The 27,024-nt window shown below is 44.6% G+C and overlaps 3 long non-coding RNA genes across 3 annotated transcripts; all 3 read left to right on the forward strand.

The window, feature by feature from the left end:
- Positions 1–10,750: 10,750 nt before the first annotated feature.
- On the forward strand, positions 10,751–14,531 carry LOC308583205. The gene is made up of 3 exons (XR_014006122.1): positions 10,751–10,872; positions 12,921–13,061; positions 14,513–14,531. It is a non-coding gene; the product is annotated as an uncharacterized lncRNA (long non-coding RNA).
- Positions 14,532–15,914: 1,383 nt separating this feature from the next.
- On the forward strand, positions 15,915–21,856 carry LOC308583204. Its single transcript, XR_014006121.1, has 3 exons — positions 15,915–16,245; positions 17,357–17,482; positions 21,639–21,856. It is a non-coding gene; the product is annotated as an uncharacterized lncRNA (long non-coding RNA).
- A 423-nt stretch (positions 21,857–22,279) lies between these two features.
- LOC308583124 lies at positions 22,280–24,373 on the forward strand. The gene is made up of 3 exons (XR_014006068.1): positions 22,280–22,373; positions 23,000–23,125; positions 24,247–24,373. It is a non-coding gene; the product is annotated as an uncharacterized lncRNA (long non-coding RNA).
- The last annotated feature ends 2,651 nt before the right edge of the window (positions 24,374–27,024 follow it).

The following is a 27,024-nucleotide window of genomic DNA, read 5'->3' on the forward strand; positions in this document are numbered from 1 at the left end:
CTCCTTTGGCTGCTTCTGTCCAATCAGCCTGGTTGAAATTCCTATTGACTGTTTGCTATAACCAATCGTAAAAGATACACCCATTTCCTATTACCTTTTATGGGAGACAAAGAGCTATATTTCCTTCTATCCATAAATGGCAGACAAGTAGCCATATATCTTACATTTGCCTCGACAAGGCACCTTAATTACCAGATCACCATTGCCCTATTGCCCTATTGCCCTATTGCCCTATTCACTCCAAAACAGATGGCTAATGGTTTTAAATTTTATCTTAAACAGAGATCTTGGGTTCACCTTCTCACACACCATCAATGAAATAAGAATCTAACATAAGAATCTAACATTTCTTACTTTCTAAATCCTTTGCATAATTACATTAAGCCAATATATTTCATACATTAACATAGCTTTTTAGAAGAAAAGGCCTTTTCAAAGTAAAAAGCTTAAAAAAAAGCATCTTCAGTTTACACCTCCTTTCCCAGCCAGCTGCTGTTCCTATTAGCTCTTGCCCTTTAACCTTATGAAAATATGGCTCGAGTCTAATGGGAGGCACCTGCTATTATTTTCTGTTAAACAATAAATCTTACTATTTACCAACTCTTAATTAGTGTTTTTGCAGCTTGATTGTATTCTGTAATATGTATGGTCAGTATGACCTTTGCTCCCAGCCTGTAATTTCCTTTTACAACTTTGAGAAACGTGTCTCCTGCTACTGCTATAAATCAGGGAGGCCCTTGAGCAAGAAGATAAACAACTGCCAAAGTACTTAGCCAGCTGCTTTTCTGCCTGGCATGAAACATACAAACATTTGCAAATATATCTTTTAAGCTCATTTTAAAATACAGGCCTTGATCAGATGCCTCAGTGTGTGTTTGTATTTACTAGTCTCCTGCTTCCTCCTTCACTTCAAACTGAGCTGGCATATGATGCCAGGTGCAAAAGGCTCCATCTTCCCCAGTCTCCCAGACACATATGCAGATTTCTCCCTGCCTTGTCATCAGAGGGATAACATGATAAGCAGCGGGGAAAAGCTCAAAATTGTCCCAAACAAGCAGAACAGCCACAATAAAAATGTTAATAACTATAATAATATGCTGTTTAGATTTCAGGTGTTGCCAATTTTATTTGCAGCAAAGGTCCTTGGAAAGCCCCCAGATTCCACAATTTGGGAATATAATGAATGATTCAATTGCCCAAGGAATCCTTATCCATTGCTGTTGTTTATGGTCCTGTCTGATCAACAGGATAACAGCATTGTTCTTTTTCTACATTATACTTGAAACAGGAAGTGTTAATGAATATTTGTAGCCATCTTGTAGAAAGGCAAAAAGAGCTTTATGGAATGGGCTGCCCTCACTGAATAAGCAGTTTCCTCTTGGTTGCTTATGGATGTAAAGTGAATGGACAAACCTTTTTGCAAGCGAAGGAGGCCTCTTCTGCTCCTTGAGTCCAATGAGGTTTTCTTTGAGGTTTCATATATTTTTCTTATGTTTTTCTCTGTTGGTGCTTTCTTTGTTTTGTGCACACATTGACCTTCAGAACATGTTTTTTTGGGTGGGACTGAGCAAGCAAGAAGGAATAAAATATCTGTCATCTTTTCAGATGTTCCTGGGTTTCCCCCTCCCTCTCACAGGGATACTGTGTATGTCCTACACTTGATGACATGCATGTTGGCACGTGTGGGGCAGGCAATGTTGTGTCTGGGTTTGGCATGGCACTATTCTCAGCTAATTGTCAGAGATTCAAAGTGCAGTGCAGGTACCGTATTTTTCGCTCTATAGGACGCACTTCCCCCCCAAAAAAATAAAGGGGAAATGTGTGTGCATCCTATGGAGCGAATGCAGGCTTTTGCCTGCTCTCCAGGCTTCAGGCAGCTATCCGCAAGCCTTCAGAGCGCTCCGAAGGCTTGCGGACAGCAGCATGCAGCCTGAAGCCCAGCGGGCACTGTGCCAACTACCGCTGCACCAACTCCTGCTGCGCTCGCCGGGCTTCAGGCAGCCATCTGCAAGCCTTCTGAGCGCGGCGGGAGTTCCTAGAATCATAGAATCATAGAATCATAGAATCATAGAGTTGGAAGAGACCACAAGGGCCATTGAGTCCAACCCCCTGCCAAGCAGGAAACACCATCAGAGCACTCCTGACATATGGTTGTCAAGCCTCTGCTTAAAGACCTCCAAAGTAGGAGACTCCACCACACTCCTTGGCAGCAAATTCCACTGTCGAACAGCTCTTACTGTCAGGAAGTTCTTCCTAATGTTTAGGTGGAATCTTCTTTCTTGTAGTTTGGCTCCATTGCTCCGTGTCCGCTTCTCTGGAGCAGCAGAAAACAACCTTTCTCCCTCCTCTATGTGACATCCTTTTATATATTTGAACATGGCTATCATATCACCCCTTAACCTCCTCTTCTCCAGGCTAAACATGCCCAGCTCCCTTAGCCGTTCCTTATAAGGCATCATTTCGAGGCCTTTGACCATTTTGGTTGCCCTCCTCTGGACACGTTCCAGTTTGTCAGTGTCCTTCTTGAATTGTGGTGCCCAGAACTGGACACAGTACTCTAGGTGAGGTCTGACCAGAGCAGAATACAGTGGCACTATTACTTCCCTTGATCTAGATGCTATACTCCTATTGATGCAGCCCAGAATTGCATTGGCTTTTTTTGCTGCCACGTCACACTGTTGGCTCATGGCAAGTTTATGGTCAACCAAGACTCCTAGATCCTTTTCACATGTACTGCTCTCAAGCCAGGTGTCCCCCATCCTGTATTTGTGCCTCTCATTTTTTTTGCCCAAATGCAATACTTTACATTTCTCCCTGTTAAAATTCATCTTGTTTGTTTTTGCCCAGTTCTCTAATCTGTCAAGGTCGTTTTGAAGTGTGATCCTGTCCTCTGGGGTGTTAGCCACCCCTCCCAGTTTGGTGTCATCTGCAAATTTGATCAGGATGCCCTTGAGTCCATCATCCAAGTCGTTGATAAAGATATTGAATAAGACCGGGCCCAAGACAGAACCCTGTGGCACCCCACTAGTCACTCTTCTCCAGGATGAAGAGGAACCATTTATGAGAACCCTTTGGGTTCGGTCAGTCAGCCAGTTACAAATCCACTGATTGGTAGCATAGTCAAGACCACATTTTACCAGCTTCTTTACAAGAATATCATGGGGCACCTTGTCAAATGCCTTGCTGAAATCAAGGTAGGCTACATCCACTGCGTTCCCTTCATCTACCAGGCTTGTAATTCTGTCAAAAAACGAGATCAGGTTAGTCTGACATGACTTATTTTTCAGAAATCCATGCTGACTATTGGTGATCACAGCATTCCTTTCTAGGTGCTCACAGACTGTTTGCTTAATGATCTGCTCCAGAATCTTCCCTGGTATTGATGTCAGACTGACTGGGCGATAATTATTTGGGTCCTCTCTTTCCCCCTTTTTGAAAATAGGGACAACATTTGCCCTCCTCCAGTCTGCCGGGATTTCGCCTGTTCTCCAGGAATTCTCAAAGATGACTGCCAGTGGTTCTGAGATCACATCTGCCAGTTCTTTTAATACTCAGAAGGCTTGCGGATAGCTGCCTGATAGGCTGCACTCAGAAGGCTTGCGGATAGCTGCCTGTTCTGGGGGCTGGGGTTGGGGGAAGCTCAGGCTTCCCCGCCCCCAGCCCCGCAAGCTCCGGGAGCGATGGCGAGGCTGCGCGCAATCTTGCCGCCGCTCCTGGACCTGGGGGGGTGTGTGTGGAGGCGATAAATTTTTGTTTCTTTATTTCCCCCCCTTAAAACTAGGTGTGCCCTATATTCCGGTGCACCCTCTGGAGCGAAAAATACGGTACCTCTTAAAGCACAGATGCTCAGTTTCAAAGGGCAGTTTGGGATCAGCTGCTCCAGGGATTCTCCATTGGGGCTCCCAAGTGCAGCTGAAGGTATCTGGAGGGATTAAGTTGCCTGCAAAGCACACGAGGAAGGGCTTTGAATCCAAACTGCTTTCCCTGCAGAGGTGCAGATGATCCTTAAATGCAAGTAGCAATAAGGAGACTGTTCTTTCTGTGTAAGCATTTAGGAAGCTGCCTTGTGCTGGTGTAGTATTCTTGACTATGACTCCGACCTGCTCCCTTACATCTCAGTTTTTCAAGTTGTCTGCTCTCTGATCCTTTCAGCTGCAGATTCCTCTCTTCAGTAAATGAATCGTGTGTACTAGGATGAGCGATTACCCCTTCCTCTCATAATATCTTGACATGCTGCTAAAATTATGACACCACAACACAATCCAGAATGCACAAAATAAACTCAAAAGGGATTTTAAAGGAACAATGTGTTTCTTGAATCAAGACAATGGATACAACGTATATTATAAGAGCTGGCCTGAGGCATTTTCCTGAGAGAGGTAAAGGACAAAATGGCACCCTATGATGATTCCACATCAATATGTCTACTAGATGGGGGAAGTCATAGCCAAATTTTCAAAGCAACACTTGACAATGGCTAATATTCAAACAATTCAATGATGCTGAATGTGAACTGGGTGCCAAATGTATTGTCTAACATGAATGTGGCCTAGAAAAGAATGAAAAGGGGCATATTATAAGAGTCTAGCTCTACTTTGGCCAAATGTTTGATTCCACTATGGCAGGGGTGGTGAAACTCAGCCCTGCATAGCAAACAAGTCCCTCCAGATCTCCCCATTAAGAAGCCCCACACTCTTATGCTGTCATACATGATAACATGTGGGTCAGGATGGGACTTCAAAGGCACAACTGGGAGCTTTAAGCTTTACTTTGACTGAGAAAGACAAGCTCCCACCCACTCACCAGCTGGCTGGTATTCTGTCAAATGCAAGAGTCTTTTTGGAGTCAGAGGAAACACAACCAAGTAGAGGAAAGTTCAGAAGGGTTAATTCCAGCATGAAATAACATGCTTAAATCAGGCACAAAAAACAGTGACACAGTCCTTAAGCAAACTAACAAACCATGCATATGCGGGGGCCCAGCGCCTTCTGTCAAGAGTTTGGGTGTAACCTTTAGTGCCTCCCTTTCCATGGAGGCACAGGTTGCAGCCACAGCAAAGGTGGCATTTTTCCATCTCTGCCGTATTAAGCAGTTGGTCCCTTATCTTTCTCACCCTGATCTGGCCACAGTGATCCATGAGACGGCCACCTCCAGGCTCAATTATTGTAACTCACTCTACATGGGGCTGCCCTTGAAGTTGACCCAGAAATTCCAGCGGGTGCAGAATGCTGCGGTGAAGCTCCTTACGAGGTCCTCGCCGTGGGACCACATTCATCCAGTGCTTTACCAAATTCACTGGCTCCTGGTGGAGTACAGGGTCAGGTTTAAGGTGCTGGTTTTGACATTTAAAGCCCTATGCGGCCTAGGACCCACATACCCACGGGACCGCCTCTCCTGGTATGCCCCATGGAGGAACTTAAGGTCCATAAATGACAACACTTTGGAGGTCCCAAGTCACAAGGTGGTTAGACTGGTCTCAACTAGGGCCAGGGCATTTTCAGTACTGGCCCCGACTAGGTGGAACACCTCTGTCACAAGAGACTAGGGCCCTGCGGGACTTGACATCTTTCTGCAGGGCCTGCAAGACAGAGCTGTTCCGCCTGGCGGACTCCGTCTGACCCTTATGTTTCCCTCTCCTTACGCTTTTGATCTATGGGCTACTTTTAAAATGAGGCTGCATTTTAAATTGCATTTTAACCTGTATTTTAAATTGCTTTAAGACTTCCGTGGTGGCGCCATAGGCAATGGCGGACTCCCTCTGAACCGGAGGGACCAGCTCCGCGTGAAACGGGTCTTTTCCGCTGCGGCGAAGCGGGGACCCTTTTAGAAATCACAGGCAGATGAAGCCTGTGACCGTGGGACTCGGCGGGCACCCTTAGCCCCCCCCAACCTGCAAAGGAACCCACTAACAGGCTCCGAAGCAAGGAGGGGGAAGTGGCGCCGTGCTGTGAGTCAGTTGCTTTTTCCGTGGAGCGAAGCCGCATAGCCGTTGCTGGAGAGCGCTGCCTTTTTCCTGGGACAATTTGGCATCTAAAATAATCACCCATGAGTACTTAAACATTGAACAATTGGGCTTCAAATAAGAACTGGTGATTAGAACGGAATTGGACTTAAAAATTTACCTTAATTTGGTACTGAAACAGGAAGGTCTAAACAGGAAGTCAGCCTTCCGTTTCCTTGTAGTCAGAAGAAAGCAAAGACAACGTAAACTAGAGCTTAGAAAATCACTTTCAAAGGATTGGTTTTCACCATTTAAAATTGTTGAACCCCCCTTCGGTAGCAGGAGAAGAAGGGGGATCTTTTTTGGATTGTTTAAACCTGCAGAAGTGAGTTTAAAGTAAAGTAACTTTCCACCGTCCTGATCCTGGAACCGGGTGTCAGAATTGACGTTCGAAGCTCATTGACCAGAGACAAATGTTTTTGACAGACAGTTAAAAGAAGAGTAACATTGTGATTCCACTGTTTCCTTTTGCATTTTAAAGGAACAAATATTGACAAAATATCTTAAAAAAAGAAACTTTGTTGCTATTGTCCTTAAAAGAAAGAACAACCAGAAGTTTTCCCCCTAGAGGGGGACTGTGAAACTGTAACTAATTCTAGGGAGCTTGCAGCTGCCACAGATTACAACCATGGGAAAGGACTTGTGACCTTGCAGGACAATGTTTTCAGAAGCACTGTTGGGTGCTTTCTGCAAAATAAATGCCCTATTGGATCAGCTAAGTCAGAAGACGGATTTGATGACTAATACTAATACCATAACATTTGAACAGGTAGTGGGAAACTATATGGAGCCCACCCAGGAACTTATACAGGAGTGTGCCATGACAGAACAGTTGAGAGAAGAGGATGTTGCTGAATCTTGGGCGCCAGAAAGGGAGGTACTTTTGGCCCTGCAGGAAAATGAGCCTTTGGATTTGACAAATGAACTTGGAAAAAACCAGATTTGGAAAGATAAAGTTTGGATTGATTTGGAAATGGGGGGTTGGACTGACCCCCCTATGCAGAGATGTTTGGACTTTCCGAGTCTGGCAATGGGCTGTCAGATGTTTGGAGCTGCGGGGGCTCCCAATTTTGGAGGGAATTTGAAAAATGTCTTAAAATACCACATGGAGTCTAGTCTGGACTATGGGAAAGGGGCTGATTTGTTGAAAAGGGTCAAAAACGCTACCAAGCTGGAGTTCCCACGAGTGAAAGGAAAATATGAAGAAGAGCTGCGAAAGGGACATGGAAGAGACTTGAAGGCCTCGGATATAAGATCGCCAGGTTAATGTGCCAGACTAATGGGATAAAAAGGGCTGACAAACCCGGGACCAGGAAGAAGGGACACTGGAAGAAGATTGGATTGTTTTTATTTCTTTTTTCTATCATTAGGAATGTTTTATAAAATTGATGAATGTTAGAAAAATGTTGAAATGAAATTACTTGGCTCTTGTAAAAATGTTTAAAGAATTAGGTAAAAAGGTAATGGTTATGAGAAGTTGATAAAAATAAGATTTAAGTCTTAAGCTTTAAGGTTTTTTATAAGATAAGATAAAATAGAGTAAGGTAATGTAATGACAGAATACTATGAATTATGGAAAGGATTTGCTGTGATAACTATTAATCAAGATACAAGAAAAGGGAGGAGGAGGAGGTCATAGAAAGAAGGTAATGAAAGTAGAGAATTTGAAAATGATGGTTTTATTTTTTTTCTTTTTCTTTTTCTGTTTTGTCTTTTTTCTTTGTAATTTTAAAAAATTCTTTTTTCAATAAATATCATTTAAAAAAATAAATAAATTGCTTTATTTTATTTTTTTCTATTATGGTTGCTTTTCAGCGAAAAATGAAGTCATCAGAAAGGTACATATTGTCTAGCCATTGAGATGGGCTGTTGAGAACAAGTAGCCTGTTCATTCATTTCCTTGTGGGTGCCGCAACATCCTTCATCAATGATCCATAAATAAGGGGAAACTTTTGATTATATCTGTGAGTCTCCTGGAGACTGGAGCAGAACCAGTGTTCAACCACACATGTCTCATTCTATTCCATTATTTGTTTCCTTCTTCATACTGCTACATTTGCCATGGGAGGGCCAGCTATTCTCAGCACTGCAGTTTGCTCTAAAAGACCCAACTGGTCAGTTTGGGGTATTTGAGTTTCAGAATGTCCAGGATGATGTCCTGGGTGTTTTAGCTATGATTCCTGCATCGCGGGGGGTGGGGGTGGGGGTGGACTTGAAGGCCCATGGGGTCCCTTCTAACTCCATGATTCTATGAGGAACGTAAGAAGAGCCAATGGCCCATCAAGTCCAGCATCCTGTTCTCGCTTTGGCCAATCCAATGAGGAGCACAAGAGTAGTCAGCCCTTCAGTAACGGCCATTCTGAAGCATCACTGCCTCCAGCTGTGGAAGCAGAGCATAGTCATCCTAGCTAGTAGGCATTAACAGTCTTCTCTTCCATGAATTCCAAAGCCATCTATTTTAGAGAGAGGGAGGAAGAATTAATTATCCAAAACTGAAAGGGTGCATGGTAGCCATGAATGTCATTAGCAGAATGTTTGGAACACCCAGTCCTTTCCTTCCCCCTGAAAGCTTCCTGTCACCATTCCCTTGGGAAGTACAAATAGAGGATCCTTTCTCTCTCTGCAATATCTTTGAGCTAGAAGGCAACTCTGGTGGCTCCAGCATTCAGCCATGAAGACCTCTGCCCCTCTACTTCTCCTGTTGGTGCTGCTGTCAGTCCCAGGTAAAATCTAAAGGGCTGTCCATCCACAGCACTCCAAGAAGACCTGCCAAACTAGCCCCTTGGCTGCTTTGTAGTGCTTGGAATATTAGCCCATTTGATACTATGTCATCTGTGTAAGATTGTGGGAAAATGATTGCTTGTACATGAGAGCATGAGCAAAGTTCTTATTATTGCAGGGTGATTTCATAGCTAAAAGCATCCTTGGAGCATGAACAGCGCGTGAATAGCTCGTGCTGTCCCAAATGATTGGTTAACATAGCATAGCCTGATGCTTGCGTGGTCTAGTGCGATGGCCCTTATCTGCTGGCAGAGAACAAGTTGCTTTGCTTGTATTATGTATCTTTCTGACTTCACACAATAAAGGCTGTGGTGCAGTAGTTCTAAGGCAGCCATATTTCTTCAACCTATCTTGGTGTGAGACTGATTTCTTCGGATGTCGAGCTGGCACTCGACATAAGATTGTTCTATTTCCTGATTAAGTGGGAAATGGAATGGACTGCTTTTGCTGTATAGAATTGTAGCATTGTAGAATTGGAAGGGCATTATCTAGCCCAATCCCCTGCCATGCATATACTTCTGTTGATGCAGCCGAGAATAGCACAAACTTTTCTTTTTGCTGCTGCATCACACTGCTGACACATGCTAAGCTTGGAGGTTTTACTACTGGCAAGAGGAAATTCATAGAAATGTTGGTAATCTCCTTTTGCCTGAGGGATAGATTTTGCCTGAGGGATAGATTTATATCTTCATAATGTTTCCTAGGACCCACTACCACTGAGAATGAACCATGTGATGGCGTCTGCAAGCGACCTTGTAGAGCTGGATGTTGCAGGCACAAATCAATCCACACTTGCCTATGGCATGAGCGGCAGCATGCTTACCTGGAAGTAAATCCCACTGACTTCATGAAGACTTAGTCCTGGGTAGCAGTTTGAAAATTTGCCATGCTGACATGTCTGTCTGAAATGAGCCCCATTTAATTCAGTCAGACTAATTCCCAGGTCCTGTATACAAACTGCTGAGGTTTCTGCCACAGAGAGACCACTTTGGTGCTGGCAAATAGAAGGGGAAGAAATGGAGGCAGTGAGAGATTTTACTTTCTTGGGCTCCATGATCACTGCAGATGGTGACAGCAGCCACTAAATTAAAAGACGCCTGCTTCTTGGGAGAAAAGCAATGACAAACCTAGACAGCATCTTAAAAAGCAGAGACATCACCTTGCCAACAAAGGTCCGTATAGTTAAAGCTATGGTTTTCCCAGTAGTGATGTATGGAAGTGAGAGCTGGACCATCAAGAAGGCTGATCGCCGAAGAATGAATGCTTTTGAATTATGGTGCTGGAGGAGACTCTTGAGAGTCCCATGGACTGCAAGAAGATCAAACACATCCATTCTTAAGGAAATCAGCCCTGAGTGCTCACTGGAAGTACAGATCCTGAAGCTGAGACTCCAATACTTTGGCCACCTCATGAGAAGAGAAGATTCCCTGGAAAAGACCCTGATGTTGGGAAAGATGGAGGGCACAAGGAGAAGGGGGCGACAGAGGATGAGATGGTTGGATATTGTTCTCGAAGCTACCAGCATGAGTTTGACCAAACTGCGGGAGTCAGTGGAAGACAGGAGTGCCTGGTGTGCTCTGGTCCATGGGGTCACGAAGAGTCGGACACGACTAAATGACTAAACAACAACAACAACAACAAGTGCAGCAAAAACAATGTGGGAGGTAGCAGTTCTGAGTTCTGAGTTATAAGCTCAACCTGATTAGCATTAGGTCATGGAGTCCCATTGGTCAGCTACTGCTCGCCTTAAGCCAGGCATCCCTTGGTCAGTGAAGTGTCCTTTAGTGCTCTGGCATGCTAGGAATCTTAACCCATTGGATACTATGCCATAGGTGCAAAATTAAAGTTCTATTTCTTTATTTATTAGGAAATGTAACTGACTGCTTTATTAAGAAATACTTAGAGATGTCAATGGTCTCTTCTCATCTGAAGAATTGATTTCTCTCATCATAATATTTCTCCAGGATCCACTCCCACCCTGAATGATGATTGTAAAGGTCGCTGCAAACCAAGGTGTTCACGTAGAGAATATGTGGCTTCAACAACCTCCTGCCATCATCCTGATCATGTCTACTGCTGCCAAAAGAAGGGTAACATGTTAAATTTTTGTTATGGGCCACAATCATGATTTGGAAAAAAAGGTAAAGATGATAAACAGGGTTGTTTGGCTATGCTTGAAGGAAGAGGAAGAAACAAGGAGCAGGTTTTCTGCATGGAGAGGATGGAGAAATGCTTCTGGGTGACAGAGAGAAGGTGGGCTGCTCAACACCTACTTTGCTTTTGTTTTCCTCCAAAAGGAAAACATTACACAATGTGATAATAATAGAGAATATGTGGTAGAGAATATGGGGCTTTAACAAACTGCTGCCTTCATCCTGATCATGTCTATTGATGTGAAAGGACAGGTAATTATTGGAAATCTATTTCTGGATGTTGATATCAAGTCAAGTAACCTTTATTAGCGTCACATAAGCACATTCAGAATACATGGATGTTGACACACACACACACACACACACAAAACATTTAGGCTTTGTAGATACCAATACAGACAAGCAACAAGTACAGTGGTGCCTCGCAAGACGAAAAGAATCCGTTCCGCGAGTCTCTTCGTCTTGCGGTTTTTTTCGTCTTGCGAAGCAAGCCCAATAGCAGATTAGCGCTATTAGCAGCTTAGTGGATCAGCTGATAAGCGGTTTAGCGGCTTAGCGGATCAGCTGATAAGCGGCTTAGCGGATCAGCTGTTAAGCGGCTTAGCGGATCAGCTGATAAGCGGCTTAGCGGATCAGCTGTTAAGTGGCTTAGCGGCTTAGGATCAGCTGATAAGCAGCTTAGCGGCCTGGGAAAAAGGGGGGGGGGAAGGAAAAAATCCCCGCAGGAACTCACAAGACATTTTCGTCTTGCGAAGCAAGCCCATAGGAGATTCGTTTTGCGAAGCACCTCCAAAACGGAAAACCCTTTCGTCTAGCGGGTTTTCCGCCTTGCGATGCATTCGTCTTGCGGGGCACCACTGTACTTCTGTTATCCCAGCAATTCAAGGTGTGAGTTTGAATCTGTGTTACTTCACTAGACTGACTCCGACACAGACAGCACAAAATCCTGACACAAAACAGACCCCAGCACTAGAACTGACATGCTTTAATTGTGGAGGTGAAAGATAGATCCGGCCCATCTGTGGGCAATTAACAAAACAATTGGCTGAGTGCCTAGATTCAAAATGCGGGCGTTGCAACCTCTCTAGCACAAGAGAGCTCCCAACCACTCACATGGTTAAGCCGCGGTGTAGTGTGGAAGGTGGGCTGTTCAGTCCTCCTGCATATCCAATTTGGTCTACTCTAAAGCTCATCTTTCTCCCTCTCTTGAAAAGAACAGACCACACACTGTTAAGTAAGTTTAAAACCTTTCACTGACTAAATGCAAAGTTCTGACTGAAGTGCTATTCCATGCAGCAAGGAAAACGCAGTCAGGATACTATTGGGTGCAAAATACAGAATGCGTTTTCCAAATCTGTGGTCTAAGAGTGGATCAAGCTTAAACACATCCATCCTGGTCTCATACATGGCACAAAGAGAAGAAAGAAAGGAAACAGAAGAAACATCACTTACACTCTCACAGTGATGGAGCATGATGTAGTTGTGTCCAAGAACAGAATTATTTGGTTTTAACCGCATTCACGTACTAACTAGCATTCATGCATTGTTATGTTATCTCATATACCGTATTTTTCGCTCTATAGGATGCACTTTTCCCCCTCCAAAAATTAAGGAGAAATGTGTGTGCATCCTATGGAGCGAATGCAGGCTCCTTGGCTTCAGCGATAGCAACACAAAGCCTCCGAAGCACATAGGGAGCGCTCCCTCTGGAGGATTCGTGTTGCTTTCGCTGAAGCGTGAAGAGCGAGAGGGGTTGGTGCGCACCGAGAATCCCCTGTCTCTGAGCCTTCTTCTCTGAGCCTCTCACCACTAGTCTGCATCCATCCACTCAATGACAAGTAAGCCCCATGCACTGAGAAGATATGGGGCTAGAGAGAAGGTGGAACTGCTCAACAACTACTTTACCACTGTCTTCTGCTAAAAGGAAACAGCGCACAATGTGGTGATTACAGAATAAATGATGCAGAGGGATAATATTTCTCCAGGACCCACCCACCCACCAGGACCCACCCACCCACCGGATGGAATTTGTAAAGGTTGCAAACCAAGTTGTTCAGATAGAGAATTTGTGACTTCAACAACTTACTGCCAGGATCCTCATCTTGTCTACTGCTGTGATATTATAGGTAATGTATCTATCTTTTCCTAAGGACTGCAAATATTATGTGATTGGGGCGGTGAGCAGTAGTGTTTTTTCTTTCTTTCTTTCTATGTTTGAAGCAAGAGAAAGGACAAACAAGGAATAGCATGGAGAGGTGCTATTAGGTGACTTGGGGAAAATGGAGCTGATCCACACCTACTTTGCCTCTGTCTTTTTCACAAGATTTCAAAAGGAAAACCATGTGTTGATATTACAATTAATAATGCAGGGAGGGAGCTGCAGCGCAAGAAAGGAAAATACAGTGGTACCTCGGGTTACATACGCTCCAGGTTACATACGCTTCAGGTTACAGACTCTGCTAACCCAGAAATAGTACCTTGGGTTAAGAACTTTGCTTCAGGATGAGAACAGAAATCACGTGGTGGCAGCATGGCAGCAGCAGGAGGCCCCATTAGCTAAAGTGGTGCTTCAGGTTAAGAACAGTTTCAGGTTAACAATGGACCTCCGGAACGAATTAAGTATGTAACCAGAGGTACCACTGTAGGTGGTAAGGGAACACCAAGTTACTTTAAAGGAATTCAAATCTCCAGGGCCTGATTAGCTACATCCAAGGGTACAAAAGGAGTTTGCAGATGTAATCTCAGGTCTATAATCTTTGAGAATTCCTGGAGAACTGGTGGCAATTGTTGTCCCCATCTTCAAAATGGGTTAAAAGGCCAACCCAGGTAACTACCAACTGGTGAGCTGGACATCCTGACTGCCTGACTTCGATAATGAAAGTTAAAGAAAGAGTCACTCTTTTCCTGCAATATTTTTGAGCCAGAAGGTGACTTTTGTGACTCCTACATTCAGTGGTGAGGCAGTTGTGAGGCCTAAATGTTCCCACCTTCCCACTGCTTTTAGAACTTCTTCTCCTTCAGGGGCCCTTCCCAAGCAATCTGGGGCTCCTTCATCTAGTCTCTCATTGCTAACCTGTGCTCTGCTTTTTTCATTCCTCTATGTGTTCTGGGAGACCAGGGGAGAGGGTGCTGGTTGCAGCAGGATGGGGAGACTCCCTGGATTCTTCAGCAGCCAGGCTCATCTCTGTCTCCTGCCCCCCTCCTCTTCTCCACCCTCCACTGCTGCCTCTGATTCTGGACTGCTCTCTGTCACCTCCTCTTCCTGCTCACTAAATCCTGTTACCTCTTCAGCTTCCAAGACCGCCTTCTCTCAGTCTGCTCCTTCTTTCCCCCCAGACCACTCATAATCGCCCCACCACCAATCCCCTGTCTCTGAGCCTTCTTCTCTGAGCCTCTCACCACTAGTCTGCATCCATCCAGTCAATGACAAGTAAGTCCCATGCACTGAGAAGATTTGGGGCTAGAGAGAAGGTGGAACTGCTCAACAACTACTTTACCACTGTCTTCTGCTAAAAGGAAACAGCGCACAATGTGGTGATTACAGAATAAATGATGCAGAGGGATAATATTTCTCCAGGACCCACCCACCCACCAGGACCCACCCACCCACCGGATGGAATTTGTAAAGGTTGCAAACCAAGTTGTTCAGATAGAGAATTTGTGACTTCAACAACTTACTGCCAGGATCCTCATCTTGTCTACTGCTGTGATATTATAGGTAATGTATCTATCTTTTCCTAAGGACTGCAAATATTATGTGATTGGGGCGGTGAGCAGTAGTGTTTTTTCTTTCTTTCTTTCTATGTTTGAAGCAAGAGAAAGGACAAACAAGGAATAGCATGGAGAGGTGCTATTAGGTGACTTGGGGAAAATGGAGCTGATCCACACCTACTTTGCCTCTGTCTTTTTCACAAGATTTCAAAAGGAAAACAATGTGTTGATATTACAATTAATAATGCAGGGAGGGAGCTGCAGCCCATGAAAAGAAAATACAGTGTTACCTCAGGTTACATACGCTCCAGGTTACATACGCTTCAGGTTACAGACTCTGCTAACCCAGAGATAGTACCTCGGGTTAAGAACTTTGCTTCAGGATGAGAACAGAACTCACGTGGTGGTAGCACGGCAGCAGCAGGAGGCCCCATTAGCTAAAGTGGTGCTTCAGGTTAGGAACAGTTTCAGGTTAACAATGGACCTCCGAAACGAATTAAGTATGTAACCAGAGGTACCACTGTAGGTGGTAAGGGAACACCAAGTTACTTTAAAGGAATTCAAATCTCCAGGGCCTGATTAGCTGCATCCAAGGGTACAAAAGGAGTTTGCAGATGTAATCTCAGGTCTATAATCTTTGAGAATTCCTGGAGAACTGGTGGCAATTGTTGTCCCCATCTTCAAAATGGGTTAAAAGGCCAACCCAGGTAACTACCAACTGGTGAGCTGGACATCCTGACTGCCTGACTTTGATACTGAAAGTTAAAGAAAGAGTGGCTCTCTTCCTGCAATATCTTTGAGCCAGAAGGTGACTTTTGTGACTCCTACATTCAGTGGTGAGGCAGTTGTGAGGCCTAAATGTTCCCACCCTCCCACTGCTTTTAGAACTTCTTCTCCTTGAGGGGCCCTTCCCAAGCAATCTGGGGCTCCTTCATCTAGTCTCTCATTGCTAACCTGTGCTCTGCTCTTTTCATTCCTCTATGTGTTCTGGGAGACCAGGGGAGAGGGTGCTGGTTGCAGCAGGATGGGGAGACTCCCTGGATTCTTCAGCAGCCAGGCTCATCTCTGTCTCCTGCCCCCCTCCTCTTCTCCACCCTCCACTGCTGCCTCTGATTCTGGACTGCTCTCTGTCACCTCCTCTTCCTGCTCACTAAATCCTGTTACCTCTTCAGCTTCCAAGACTGCCTTCTCTCAGTCTGCTCCTTCTTTCCCCCCAGACCACTCATAATCGCCCCACCACCAATCCCCTGTCTCTGAGCCTTCTTCTCTGAGCCTCTCACCACTAGTCTGCATCCATCCAGTCAATGACAAGTAAGTCCCATGCACTGAGAAGATTTGGGGCTAGAGAGAAGGTGGAACTGCTCAACAACTACTTTACCTCTGTCTTCTGCTAAAAGGAAACAGTGCACAATGTGGTGATTATAGAATACATGATGCAGAGGGATAATATTTCTCCAGGACCCACCCACCCACCAGGACCCACCCACCCACCGGATGGAATTTGTAAAGGTTGCAAACCAAGTTGTTCAGATAGAGAATTTGTGACTTCAACAACTTACTGCCAGGATCCTCATCTTGTCTACTGCTGTGATATTATAGGTAACGTATCTATCTTTTCCTAAGGACTGCAAATATTATGTGATTGGGGCGGTGAGCAGTAGTGTTTTTTCTTTCTTTCTTTCTATGTTTGAAGCAAGAGAAAGGACAAACAAGGAATAGCATGGAGAGGTGCTATTAGGTGACTTGGGGAAAATGGAGCTGATCCACACCTACTTTGCCTCTGTCTTTTTCACAAGATTTCAAAAGGAAAACAATGTGTTGATATTACAATTAATAATGCAGGGATGGAGCTGCAGCGCAAGAAAGGAAAATACAGTGTTACCTCAAGTTACATACGCTTCAGGTTACATACGCTTCAGGTTACAGACTCTGCTAACCCTTTGCTTCAGGATGAGAACAGAAATCACGTGGTGGCAGCACGGCGGCAGCAGGAGGCCCCATTAGCTAAAGTGGTGCTTCAGGTTAAGAACAGTTTCAGGTTAACAATGGACCACCGGAACGAATTAAGTATGTAACCAGAGGTACCACTGTAGGTGGTAAGTGAACACCTAGTTACTTTAAAGGAATTCAGATCTCCAGGGGCTTATTAGCTGCATGCAAAAGGATGCAGTACAAAAGGAGTGTGCAGATGTAATCTCAGGTCTATAATCTTTGAGAATTCCTGGAGAACTGGTGGCAATTGTTGTCCCCATCTTCAAAATGGGTTAAAAGGCCAACCCAGGTAACTACCAACTGGTGAGCTGGACATCCTGACTGCCTGACTTTGATACTGAAAGTTAAAGAAAGAGTGGCTCTCTTCCTGCAATATCTTTGAGCCAGAAGATGACTTTTGTGACTCCTACATTCAGTGGTGATGACTTTTGCCCTGCTGGTTCTCTTTTTGATTTTGTTATACCTGGGTAAAAAATAAAGGTCTGTTCTATCAATGGACTGTAGTAAAAAAAAAAAAAGTCTAGCCCATTTTGGTGTCTTTTGCTACTCTAACTTGCTCAAAACATTAGCTCATTTGAAACTTTGCCATTTGTGCATAGTTTTATTTAGTGAAAAATGTAATGAAATCTCAGTGACTGCTTTCACTGAGATGCTTAGAGATGTTGGTAATTTCTTCTCATCTGAAGGATCGATTTCTATCTTTATAATATTTCTCCAGAATCCACTCCCACCAAGCAAATGAAGTGTAAAGGTCGCTGCAAACCAAGGTGTTCACGTAGAGAATATGTGGCTTCAACAACCTCCTGCCATCATCCTGATCATGTCTACTGCTGCCGAAAGAAAGGTAACATGCCAATTTTTTGTTATGGGCCGCAATCATGAGTTGGAAAAGAAGGTGAAGATAATGAACAGGGTTGTTTGGCTATGCTTGAAGGAAGGCAAAGAACAAACAAGGAGTAGGTTTTCTACGTGGAGTGGATGGAGAAATGCTTTTGGGTGACCAAGAGAAGTTGGACTCCTCAACACCTACTTTGTCTTCTTCCAAAAGTGTATAATTTGATGATAATAGAATAAAAGATACAGAGAGGGGACCTCAGCGCAAGAGAGGAAGAGAGTTGGTAGAGGAACACCAAGCTACTCTGAATTGAATTCTAATCTTCAGGGCCTTAGAACTGCTCCCAAACGTTCTAAAGGAATGTGCAGATGTAATCTCACAGCCTCTGTATAGAATACCGGTATTTGGGAATCCTTGGACAAAAGGTGGTGTCCCTGCAGACTGGAAGTGGGCAAACTTCGTTGCCATCTTTAAAAAGCAAAAGAAAGAGGACCCAGGAACATAACTGGTTGGTCAGCTTGGCTAGGATACTAGGAAAGGTCCTCAAAATGACAACGAGTCAACGAGAAGTTAGCAGGCATGCCACTTTCAGAGGCCCTGGGGCCACGAGCACCAACAAATTTTCATTTTGGGTGTCCATGCCATGGGTGCCTGGCTACCGCCTCCTGCTGCCTGGCTACCGCCTCCTGTTGTGGCTGCTGCCTCCCACTGCCTCTGCAACACAGTGTGGCGGAGGTGCAGGCCCTGGCCCAGTTGCATTGTTTTCTCAAAAACAAGTCATAGCTGATGAATCTAAGTTAAAAAAACAAACAAACCCAGATTGGCAAGCTTAGTGGATAAGGGTAATGCTGTGAATGTCTTGATTGCACTAAGGCTTTTGACAAACTCCCCCTGGTTGCTTGTCATTCTGGAAAAAGAAATCACAAGTGGGTTACCACAGGGTTTTGTCCTGGGCCCAGTGTTATTCAACATTTTTATAGACGGCTTAGATGAAGGAAACAGAGGGCTGCTCATCCAATCTACAGGTGTGGAATTTAGCTCTTCAGGAAAAGCTTACCTGGCACTTCAGACTTTTGAATGGGAAAGCAAAGCCACACTCAAATCTGGTGGGACTTTGTTGGATATATCAGCAAGGAACTGTTATATTGTTCTCTCCCCCAACCCTATCCTGGTATCCCAATACATTAGGTAAAGGTAAAGGGACCCCTGACCATTAGGTCCAGTCGCGGACGAGTCTGGGGTTGCGGCGCTCATCTTGCTTTATTGGCCGAGGGAGCCGGCGTACAGCTTCTGGGACATGTGGCCAGCATGACTAAGCTGCTTCTGGTAAACCAGAGCAGTTTACCTTCCCGCTGGAGTGGTATCTATCTACTTGCACTTTGATGTGCTTTCAAACTGCTAGGTGGGCAGGAGCTGGGACCGAACAACGGGAGCTCACCGAATTGCGGGGATTCAAACCATCGACCTTCTGATCGGCAAGTCCTCGGCTCTGTGGTTTAACCCACAGCGCCACCCACTGATTATAAAATGGTTTAAAATGGTAGCAGATCATAAAATGGTGTAAATTCCCAAATTGCACCTGACCCCTGACCATTAGGTCCAGTCGTGACCGACTTTGGGGTTGCGGCGCTGATCTCTCTTTATTGGCCGAGGGAGCCAGCGTACAGCTTCCGGGTCATGTGGCCAGCATGACTAAGCCGCTTCTGGTGAACCAGAGCAGCGCAGGGAAACGCTGTTTACTTTCCCGCCGGAGTGGTACCTATTTATCTACTTGCACTTTGACGTGCTTTCGAACTGGTAGGTTGGCAGGAGCAGGGACCAAGCAACAGGAGCTCACCCAGTCGCAGGGATTCGAACCACCAACCTTCTGATCGGCAAGTCCTAGGCTCTGTGGTTTAACCCACAGTGCCACCCGCGTCCCTTTCCCAATACATTAGGGAAAAATAGAATACATGGCCTTCTGTTTATTATAAGTTATACTTTACTGTACATTGCAGTGCCACCCATTGCGTGAACAGGCAGCGACCACCCCAGCCCCCAGGGACCACGAGAAAGGAATAATGACTCTGACAACGTGTTATGGAATTAAAAGTTGGCCACAACTTTATTAAACTTTCAAATGTAGGAAGACCTTGGCTTAGGCATTAGGCATATATCCCTCCCAGCTGGGGGGACTGGGGCTCCTCAGGGTAAATGGGTTATGGGGGTGCTCTGCAAGACACATGTGTACACAGGCAGCCCACCCCATATCCACGCACGCTGGGTAGTTCACTGACAACCTTTCAGTGTATAGCCAGTGATACTCATATTACCACCCCTTTAAGAGGGGACCCTGGAATAGCCGTCGTGGGGTGTGTGTGTGTGTGTGTGTGTGAGTCACCACTTCACCCCCCCCCCAATTTCAGGGAAGAAAAGACTAAAGGATTCCGCCCAAGGCCTTAAACCGCCAAAGTTGTGACGAATTCCTACAGGGAAGACAAAACTTGCCAGTGCAGGAGAATTTCTTCCCAGCTCTTCGACAGCAACCAGTCAAAAGACCGTAGCAGCACCTGCTAAACAGGAAGAAAAAGATTAACCTGTAAGCAAGAAACATTAAACAAAGGGAGGGTTGGGTGAATGAAGCTCCTGAGCCGACTGCCTGGCTGCTGCTGGCTCCACCCCCTAATTATGTGATTGGCCCCACCTCCCAGCAGTGTAAATTGACTGACTGGGCGTGAGCCCCCAAAGAATAACACTGAGAGGCAGGCCAGCCCACATAAGTTCCCTGGGGTCCGAAGAACCGCGCGCGATCCCGGAAAGTGCACCCACAGTGTGAGTGTTCTCCTTGTGCACTCAATCTTTCCCAACATCAGGGTCTTTTCCAGGGAGTCTTCTCTTCTCACGAGGTGGCCAAAGTGTAAAAAGCCTCAGCTTCAGGATCTGCCCTTCCAGTGAGCACTCAGAGCTGATTTCCTTCAGATTGGATAGGTTTGATGTTCTTGCAGTCCATGGGACTCTCTAGAGTCTCCTCCAGCACCATAATTCAAAAGCATCAATTCCTCAGTGATCAGCCTACTTTATGGTCCAACTCTCACTTCCATACATTACTACTGGGAAAACCATAGCTTTAACGGGTCTTCACTTACCTCATAGTAAATGTCACAAATTTTGGAAGTTCAGGCATTGGGTTGGAACCTTAGCTGACCAGAGGTCCTGTTAAAGGGGTGCACGAATGGGAGTCCACATGGGGGCCTATGGGACATAGTGCCTTTCCCTATGGTGGCCCTGGTGGGATTGTACAACCTGATGCATGTCCACTGGCACCAACTCCAAGGGCCCCCAGGGCCCCCTGCACCCACAATATTTTTTGTGTGACCGTGTGACCTTAGTTGAGACTTCCAGAGCTTTGTGAGCCCTGGAAGTTGCGTCTGAAGCCTCACAGAGCCTCCCCATGCAACTTCCAAGAGAAACCAGAAGTCTCATTGGAGGCCTGAGAAGTAACCTCCAAGGCCCCACGAGGTCTTGGAAGTGACATCTAAGGCCCTGCACAGTCTTAGAAGCTATTTCTGGTAGAAACTGGAAGTCACATCGGAGGCCTCGTAGGCGTTGCTGCGGCGCCCGCAGTGTAATGTGACATAATGATGTCACAACATCACTTTCCATCTCACGTGCCATTGGGCAGCCATAATCTGGGGCCCAACCTGGCACCACTGTGCATGTTAGAGGTGACCTCCCAGTCAGGGTTGACCCACCCTACTCAACAACCAGCGGTCAGGCTGCTTGATACCCAATGCCTTGGCCAAAACCTGCTGACAAGTGAAATCAATAAAAGTTATGGCCTATTTCAACCCAATAGTAATGTCCTGTGTCTCATTTATTTGGCTGGCCTTTCACTGGGCTGTGAGCATCTTGCCCCTTTATATGTAATCCAATCCTATATGTAACTACTATGTATCTCCCTATATCTGGTCCACTTATACAAAGCAAGGGCAACTCATATATCAAAACAATGCAGACATTTTAAATAATCCCACAAGAAAGGAAAGTTACAAAATGGGGAGGCTAGTCTTTTAAGGAAAAACAGGCACTACTGAATGCCCCACCTTCCATTTACACACATAGTTTTGACTTTTTATTCTGGGTGAAACATAAGGAAAACTTTTATATAATTTTCTTTTTTTTTAAGTATAAACTACGAAGATGAAGATGAAGATTGAGGATCATTTGAATATTGGGGGCTGTCCCATCACTTGGAGAGCCACTGGATCCTGCTTCAACCCCAGCTAGAGTCTCCTTCTGTTTCTTCATCAAAGCATCCAGATCAAAAGAAGTGCTTGCAACATTCTCCATGATTACATGAGATTCTCCCTTGCAATAAAAGTGAATTAAAAAAGGAGCAATTTCCATTCATTTGTCCTGATCTGATTATTTACTAGCATGAGGTTATTCCTGCTTAAATGTAGAACGTGACATTTGTTCTTACTGAAATTCATTTTGGGTTTTTTTGGCCCTGTTCCCCAATCTGCTAAGGTCGCCTGGAATCCTGATTCTACCTTCTGAGGTATTAGCCACCTCTCCCAGTTTGGTGTCATCTGCAGATTTGTATACATTGTTTTGTTCACGTTGACCTTCATGACATTTTTCAAAAGAAAGAGCAGGAAGTAATTATCCAAAATTAATAGCCATGAATATCCTTAGCAGAAGGTTAGGAAGAACATACAGTCCTTCCTTCACCCTGAAAGTTTTTCTTCTTCCTGCCTCTGTGCATGACATCATTCCCTTAGTAAGTACAAATAGAAGATGCTTTCCGTTCTCTCTCTGCAATATCTTTGAGCCGGAAGATGACTCTGGTGGCACCAGCATTCAGCCATGAAGACCTTTGCCCCACTGATTATCTTTTTTATGCTGCTTAGCTTCCCAGGTAAAATATAAAGAACACTTGAACCACCGGACTGTGGTAAAAGAAGACTTGTCTAACTAGCTTTGTTGCTGTGCCATGCTTGAAGCATTAGCTCATTTGATACTATGCCATTTGCACAAGATGAAAGTATACCTGAAGGAGCATCTCCACCACCATCGTTCAGCCCAGACACTGAGGTCCAGCTTCGAGGGCCTTCTGGTGGTTCCCTCCCTGCAAGAAATGAGGTTACAGGGAACTGGGCAGAGGGCCTTCTTGGTAGTGGTGCCCACCCTGTGGAACGCCCTGCCATCAGATGTCAAGGAAATAAACAACCACCTGTCTTTTAGAAGACATCTGAATGCAGCCCTGTTTAGGGAGGTTTTTAATGTTTGGTCTTTTACCATGTTTTTAATGTTCTGTTGGGAGCTGCCCAGAGTGGCTGGAGAAACCCAGCCAGATGGGCGGGGTATAAATAGTAAATTATTTATTATTATTATTATTATTATTATTATTATTATTATTATTATTATTATTATTACTACTACTATTATTACTATTCTGCTTTCACTGAATAGGAGATGCTTAAAGATGTTGGTGATTTCTTCTCTTCTGGGGGACTGATTTCTATCTTGTTCATATTTCTCTAGGACCCACCCCCACACTGAATGAAATTTGTAGAGGTCTCTGCAAACCAAGTTGTTCAGGTAGAGAATATTTGGCTTCGTCAACCATCTGCCACCATCCTGATCGTGTCTACTGCTGTGAAAAGACAGGTAACGTGTCAGTCTTTTCCTAAGGACTGCAACTATTATATGATTTAGAAAATAAAATAAACAGGTTTGGGGGTTTTTTTTGCTATGTTTGAAGCAAGAGAAAGAACATCAAGGAGTAGGTCTTCTGCGTGGAGATAATGGAGAGGTGCTATTAGGTGACCTGGGGGGGGGATGGAGCTGATCAACACCTACTTTGTCTCTGTCTTTTTCAAAAGGAAAACAGTCTGCAATGTGATGATATTACAATTAAGAATGCAGGGAGGGAGTTGCAGCCCAAGAAAGGAAAATAGGTGGTGGTGGTAACAACAACAACAACAACAACAACAACAACAACAACAACAACAACAACAACAACAAACAACAACAACAACAACAACTTATTATTTATACCCCACCCATCTGGCTAGGTTTCCCCAGCCACTCTGATGAGATTCTCATTAAAAACATAAAGAATTCTCTCTCTCTCTCTCTCTCTCTCTCTCTCTCTCTCTCTCTCTCTCTCATATAAAGAATTTATAAAATATAAATGAGATTCTCATTTAAAGAACTGTATCAAAAGGGCACCTTCCAATTCTCAGAACTGAGTGTCTTTGCAAATTAGTGTGGAATCTACAAACATAAAAACCCCTCTGAAAATGCTTTTTAAAAAGCATTAAAAGAATACATTGCATTTTCCATAAGGCTCACCATTGCCATCTAGTGTCCCATTGTTTACATGGTTTACCTTGCCGCTGGAGTGGTACCTACTTATCTACTTGTACTTTGACGTGCTTTTGAACTGCTAGGTTGGCAGGAGCAGGCACTGAGCAATGGGGGCTCACCCTGTCGCAGGGATTCGAACTGCCGACCTTCTGACTGGGAAGCCCAAGAGGCTCAGTGGTTTAGACCACAGCGCCACCCACGTCCCGTTGTCCCATTGTATATTGCACTTAAAACACACTTAAAACATTTTCTTTGCAGCTGTATAGCTGAGTTCTATGTCATTTGCGCAGGATTAGTTCCATTTCTTTTCTTAGTGAGAAGTGTAATGGGCTCCTTTCACAGAATAGGAGATGCTTAGAGGAGTTGGTGATCTCTTCTCATCTGAGGGATGAATGTCTACCTTCACAATATTTTTCCAGGACCCACTCTCACCCGAAATAAAAAATGTATAGGTCGCTGCAAAGCAAGATGTTCAGGTGGAGAGTATGTCGCTTCAACAAGCTCCTGCCACCGTGCTGATCATGTCTATTGCTGCTCAAAGACAGGTAATATGCTAAATTTTTGTTATGGGCCACAACTATTATGATTTGGAGAAGAAGGTAAAGATAATAACAGGGTTGTTTGGCTATGCTTGAAAGAAGAGGAACAAGAAAGGAGGAGGTCCTCTTCATAGAGAAGATGGAGAAATGCTATTGGGTGACAGAGAAAATAGTGAACTGCTCAACATCAACTTTGCCTCTGTCTTCTTCCCAAAGGAAAACAGTGTATAATTTGATGATACTAGACTAAAAGATGCAGCTCAAGAGAGGCAAAGAGATAGAAAGGGAATACCTGGCTACTCTGAATGAATTCGAATCTTCAGGGTCTAATGAACTGCACCCAAAGGAACTATATATATGAATGTGCAGATATAATCTCAGAGGCTGTTTTATAATATTTGAGAATCCTTGAAAATCCCTGCAGGTGGGCAAACATTGTCACCATCTTCAAAGAGGGGAAAAAGAAGACCTAGGCATCTATACCGGTTGGTCAGCTTGACTTCGATACTAGGAAAGGTCCTAGAAAGATATTTATAGTGTGGGTCTGTGAACACTTATTAAAGTGTTCTGTGGCTACTAGGAGCCAGCATGGGTTTCTCAAAGACAAGTCATAGCAGATGAAACTCTCTCCCCCTTTTCAATAGAGTGGCAAGCTTGGTGGATAAAGGGCATGCTGTGACTGTAGTGTATCTTGATTGCTGTAAGGCTTTTGACAAACTCCTTCATGGTTCTTGTCTTCCTGGGGGGGGGGGAGTGGCAAGTGGGTTACCACAGGGCTCTGTCCTGGGCCTGGTGTTGTTCAACATCTTTATAAATGACTTAGATGAAGGGAACAGAGAGGTTCCTTATCAAATCTGCTGATGGCACCAAATCAGGAGGGGTAGCTAATATCTCAGAAATAGAATTGGGATTTTAGATGACCTTTATAGATTGGAGACCTGGGCCAAAACTAACAAAATGAATTTCAATAGGGATAAATGTCAAGTTTAATGTCAAATGTCACTTAGGCAGGAACTGCTAGATGCATAAATATAGAATGGAGGACAAAGGATCTTATGGGGTCTTTTTTTTTTAAGTAGACCACAAATTTAACTTGAGTCAACACTGTGATACAGCAGCAAAAAGAGTTAATGCAATTCTAGATGTTCAGTCCTCACAGCAAGAGAAATAACAGTATCACTCCTACCTCCCTTGGTCAGACCCCACCTTTAGTACTATGTGTTTCGATTTGATATCCCGCTTTATCACTACCCGAAGGAGTCTCAAAGCAGTTCACAATCTCCTTTCCCTTCCTCCCCCACAACAAACACTCTGTGAGGTGAGTGGGGCTGAGAGACTTCAGAGAAGTGTGACTAGCCCAAGGTCACCCAGCAACTGCATGTGGAGGAGCAGAGACGCGAACCCGGTTCCCCAGATTACGAGTCTACCGCTCTTAACCACTACACCACACTGCAGCTCTGGGTACCACAGTTCAGGAATGATATTGACAAAGTGCAACATCAGCTGAGGAGAGTGACCAAGATGCTCAAGAGTATGGAAAACACACCTTGGGAGGAACAGTTAAGGGAGTTGGGTATGTTTAGCCCAGAGACGAGAAGACTGAGAGGTGATCTTATAGTCATCTTCAATATCTGAAACGCTTCCATGTGAAAGATGGAACAAGCCTTTCTGCTGCTCCACAGGGCAGGACACGAACCAATGGATTCCTATTACCAGAAAGGAGATTCTGACTAAATGCAAGGAAGAACTTTCTGGTGCTAAGAGCTGTTCCACAGTGGAATGGGCTACTTCAGACTTTGCTTCATTGGAGGTTTTTAAACAGAGGTTGCATAGCCTCCTGTCAGAGATTCTTCAGCTGGGATTCCTGCATTGCAGAGGGTTGGGATCCCAATTCCACAGCTGTGTGACTGGAGTGATATCTGGGTTAGGTGCTCAGTGTTGGAACACACCTGGGGGGCAAACCTCTTTGGGCATCTTCCTGATGAAGCGCAGCCTGGGATGTGCATAAATCTTCATGCACCAGCAGAACATATCAGAAGACTATGTGCACACTCACTCAGCAGAGTATAGCAGAAACAATTGTGGAGCGTGAGTGTGGCATTCTAAGTATTCATTAAGCAATATACAGTGGTACCTCGGGTTAATAACTTTATTCATTCTGGAGGTCCATTCTTAACCTGAAACCGCTCTTAACCTGAGGTACTGCTTTAGCTAATGGGGCCTCCTGCTGCCACCGCGCCACCGGAGCACAATTTGTGTTCTCAACCTGAAGCAAAGTTCTTAACCTGAGGTACTATTTCTGGGTTAGCGGAGTCTGTAACCTGAAGCGTTTGTAACCTGAAGTTGCTGTAACCCGAGGTACCACTGTATACAGGACAAAGCAATCATGGCGACCTCTCAGTTCTTCTCCAAGAGAGAGAGAAAAAGAAAAGTACAAAAATACAGTAGAGTGGAAGAGATCATAAGACTGGTTTCCATTTTCATTTTCCAAGCCTGGAAAGTAAACACAGACATGTGATGTAACAATCACATATCCAGCAACGGAGGAGTGAAATGCTAACACTTAGCGGGTGGGAAGATACAGTCACTGGGCAGCAGAATGAAAGAACGAAGAAGTAACTTTTGAAAAGCAATTTAATTTGAAACATTTTGAATTGG

Source organism: Podarcis bocagei (genome assembly GCF_964188305.1).
Source record: "Podarcis bocagei genome assembly, chromosome: 3".
Classification (NCBI taxonomy): Eukaryota; Metazoa; Chordata; class Lepidosauria; order Squamata; family Lacertidae; genus Podarcis; species Podarcis bocagei.